At 28.7% G+C, this 4,723-nt stretch overlaps 1 pseudogene across 1 annotated transcript; it reads right to left on the reverse strand.

Moving 5' to 3' along the window:
* Window positions 1–2,257: 2,257 nt before the first annotated feature.
* LOC147658334 (uridine-cytidine kinase-like 1) lies at window positions 2,258–4,360 on the reverse strand (annotated as a pseudogene). Its single transcript, XR_015290766.1, has 7 exons — window positions 4,308–4,360; window positions 4,125–4,238; window positions 3,963–4,008; window positions 3,545–3,734; window positions 3,279–3,460; window positions 2,750–3,207; window positions 2,258–2,676 (listed from the first exon to the last, which is right to left on the reverse strand). The product of XR_015290766.1 is annotated as a uridine-cytidine kinase-like 1 (transcript).
* Window positions 4,361–4,723: the final 363 nt, after the last annotated feature.

The raw sequence follows: 4,723 nt of genomic DNA on the forward strand, positions 1-4,723 counted from the left end.
CTCCCTTAATGGTAAAATTCTATCTCAATTCAATTTTGATTATAATTAATAATCATAATTAATTTTCTTTTTAAATATTATTAAAGGTCCTTAACCTTTGGAATCATCATAGACAGAAATCTTCAATTTATTGGTCTAAAAAGTCTTTTATTCGGTATACTCCTTTCTATACTCTGGCTTCATCTTCAGTCTCATTCTTGGTATCACAAAGATGTCTTAGGGTTACAACGATTGGCCAACCGATGAGAAGGACATTTTCACATATCAAATAATGATATTAAATTCTGTATGTAAAACTAAAGAGATAAATAAAAAAAAAATAATAAAGATTCACAAATTATATATTTTCTCGCAGAGGAAATTATAGATCCCTCTGGATGGGCGTGTTATGGGCTTTACCATCAGGTAAAGTGGCATTATTGCAAAGAAGCAATGATCTCTTAATTAGACTTGCTATATCAGCTTCTTTATTACTAACCGTAGTAAATTGTGTAAGTACAAAACAATAACCATAAATATAACAGAGGAATAAAAATAAAAAAATAAAATAAAATAAAATACTTCTTATCAATCGAATCAAAATTATTGTTCATTGCTCGTTTATTATACACATGTCGATCGTGAATCGAAATATACATATATATTCGCATGAAGAGACATCGAAATTGGACAGCTATCGTTACAAACAGACAGAATAACTAGCGAGAAAAGATAGATATGGTATCAGCAATTGAGCGAGGCGTTCTTATTCCATCAGGAATTGATTAATCGATGGCGGTTAATCTGACTGTAACAATCGATGAAATTTATTCCCATAGGGTTTATTCTGGACGCTTGGATGTATATGGTTAATTTATCGACCGATTAAAATGTCGCACATGAAGGAGAGTCTTATACAAATTACACCTCATATGTCTACGTGCATACTGATTATTTATCGGTCGAATTCTTCTGCAATGGCATAATCAACGCGTGCTTAACCTTTGTTAACGTAATGTGCATCTTTATTACCGCGATCATTGTGCTTAAGATGAGCAACAAATCTGCTTATGGAATGCAGATTTCTTGACAATTTCAGATCGCGTGATTATGTAAATAAATATAATTAAGAGGGATAGAAGATAAGGTAAGAAGATTTAATATCTGTAATGGATATGTAAGTTATTTATTACATAGTTTCATTTCTTTTATGTTTTAAACGATCAATATAAATAGAGGAATATTAATCATAAAATAGTTAAATTAGGAAGAGTTTTTTAATAAAAATAATTTATTAGTTAATATAAATTTATTGGGATAAAATATTGAATATAATTGATTTGGAAAGATTTATTTAAAATAGAATAAATGATTCGAAATATAAATATTATTTCCTTTGAGATTAAATGCGTGGTTTCTGTTTAGATTAGAGCTGCTCCGTATACATCAACATCGGAACTACGTCGTTTTTGGGAACATGATATTCGCTTGGTTCGTGATAAAAATATTTCACGAAATAACAGTTGTCTAGATTCCAGGTAATTAAAATTTTTCGCATCATAAAAGTTATATTTTAAAAGAAAATAAAGATATCTTAAAAAAATAGATTCAATTCAAAATTTCCATATATAAAAATTTTATTTATGATGGTACAATATTTATAATTTTAATTTAATGAAAAAATAAATAAAATCTTTGTCAGTTTTTTGCGGTGAATTAAGTAAAACAAAACAACGCGTGCTAGAGCAAACGTTAAACAAAGCAGTGCGTGAAACTATAGATGATGAAACATTCCGCAAAATCCAAAGATTAAGTTATGGTCAACATGGTCCAGACGAGGTAACGTAAAATTTCTAATTAATATAATTATTATGTATAATACATAAAATATAAGACTGTTTTTCATATAGTTTACACCAAAATTTGGACTTCACACCAATAATGGTACAATTAATGTTACAAATACTGAACAAAAAGAAGAAACTATGTATAATTTCAATTTACCGGAAGGTTCTGGCAGTACGAGCGAAGATTTGGCCATTCTCGATAGATTAATCACATATCTTTTGGGACAGTCGAGTTGTGGTCATTTGGATTCTTGACGCCGTTCCTGTAGAGCAAGTGCTCGAGATTATAGACAATTACGCAATATAGGTATAAGCACACAAGGAAGTACTATTGGCTTTAATATCGATACAATATTACTTTAATCATATAGTAAAATGGATTAAAATGAATATTAGGTAATAAACAATCGATTTTCAATACCGCATAAGTCTCTCAATAACACACAAATTTTATTAAAGGTAATATAAGATTACTGTATTTTATATAATAATAGATTAATAGCTTTGAGGAAACTGAAAAGTGAGATCAACTGTAATCATCGATCGATGATGGCTCGGTTCCAAAATATCGATCACCAAAATTACCGATATCGGGCAATACATAAAACTTCTCATTTATCACAGGATCTAAGGCAGATGTTATGATCTTTACGTGCGGAAATGCATAAGCAATCGAATGCACGCCAGATTCTGCCATAAATAGAAATACAAGCAATACGTTTTCTTCTGCAACGTCGTGATCCAATAGGACTCGAATAGCCATAATAGCAGCAGCACCTGTTGCTACTGTTGCATTCATTAGTATCACTTTATAATCTTTAATATCTTTTGGCAATCGTAGATAATAAAGCTGAAAAAATATTGCGATAATTTTTATATTAATATTTTAATGAAAATGAAGAATTTTATAAAGGTATACTTATTTCTGGCTCTCCAGTCTGTTGATTCGTTTGGATAAGTATTTTTCTTATTCTAATATCTTTGCATACATCTCTAACAGCTTGTTTCATCGTTTCACTCGCACGCAAAATGAAAACACCGCATATTTTATCCGTAGCAGCACGTTTTCCATAATACTCCTTATGGTATTTCTACTGTTACATCTTATAAATATATAATTTAAATAATAAAATCTCATTTCGTTCATATTTCACTGATATATTAGCATTTATTTAGAAAGGTAAAAGATAGTACGTACTCAATAATTAAACGTATCAGATGCTTAGAATAAAAAATAAATTCATCTCTGTGTGTTTCCTTGTTTCTTATAAATGTGTGTAAAGCTCTTTATCTGAGGTATATCTGGAAGCAGGTAGAGAAAAGATGGCAATGGCTGACCGATATAAGAATGAGCTAATTTTTCTCTGAGTTTGAAACCTCTCTAGAATAAGAAATGATAATAAATAAATATTAAATAAAAGATACCAACATCTAAGAAACCGTTAATTTTACCAATTGAAGTTGTGTATGTACATGTTGTACAATGAGTTCTATCGCGACTTCGTTATCTCCGCCACGAGGCACAATAATATCCGCGTGTACCATACTAAAAAGTGTTATCCAAAGTATATCTAGAGATTCTATAATTTTTGTTGCAACTGTAGTCCTTCCAGATGCACTGCCTCTACAAATACCTAAAAATCATAATATCATCAATTAACAACATCATATGTATAATTTTCTTTTAAAATAATATATATATTTTTATTGTTACCAACCAATTACAAAAGGTTCTACTTGTTGACCAGTTGAATTATACCATGGTGGTCTACCAGCTGTGTATATTGTTCTCCTTTTTGCTTCTAAAAATAGATTCTGCAGAAGTTTTTTTGATAAATTAGTAATATGTTGTCTCCTCGATCTAGATGATCTCTGTGAACCTAACAAACAAAAAAGAAAAAAATAACTCTTTTAATTTATTTTTAAAATTATACAAGATTGTGTTAAATTAAAAATTGATTAAATTAAAAAGATATATAAATAATCAAAACAAAACTTAATAAAAATCAAGAATATTAAAATATATTATAGATTAAAAATTATTTTCATCTATAGGTGGTATGGTAAAGGATAAAGGTATTTTTAGAAGTTTTAATTGATTTCTTCAAATTATAAAAAAACTCTACTTCAGTAAACCAAGTACATCCTGTTTGCCAAACACAGGTACTCCAAATCAATGATCCTGTAAATAATTAGTATATCACTTCTTTAATCACCAAAATAAATAAGAAACTCAAATAAAAATATTTGTTACAAGAAGTGAGTTTGAATAAAAAAATTTCATCTGTAGAAGATAACTTCAGAGACTGCGGTGTAGGAATTCCGATATCAGAACGTCTATAATGTTCAGCATCTTCGTATAATTCATCAACAAGGAAAATTTCTTTTTCACCCAAACAAACTTCATCATCACTAAATTATAAAATTCAATGAATATATATTGTAATTGATGAAATATATAGTGAAATGAAATACTATTACTTTTTTGAATTTGCCGAACTTGGTGGATCAAAGTGCTGCATTTTAACTACCATGTTCTCAATCACGTGTAATATAAATTAGAGTGCATTCACGACATATGGTAAATGACGCTGCAAAACTACAATTCACAAAACTGCATTCTATTATGCATTCAGGTTTGCGGTATAAATTCCCACATTGAGAATAGTGGGAAAATTAATATTATTCAGTGATGTAATTCACACGATAATCAAATAAAAGTAAAGGATATATCGAGTGTTTTATTGAATCGTATTGTTAGAACCAAAAATACGGAATTAATCTTCCACTATTCTTAATGAGAGATTAATAATAATTCTAATTAATAATATAATAAAAATTTAATATAATTCTAATTAATAATAACTAATTAATACTAAGAATTCATATAATGGATG

Source organism: Apis florea, unplaced genomic scaffold, assembly GCF_048593485.1.
Source record: "Apis florea isolate Af1SG1 unplaced genomic scaffold, ASM4859348v1 contig_2291_pilon, whole genome shotgun sequence".
Classification (NCBI taxonomy): domain Eukaryota; kingdom Metazoa; phylum Arthropoda; class Insecta; order Hymenoptera; family Apidae; genus Apis; species Apis florea.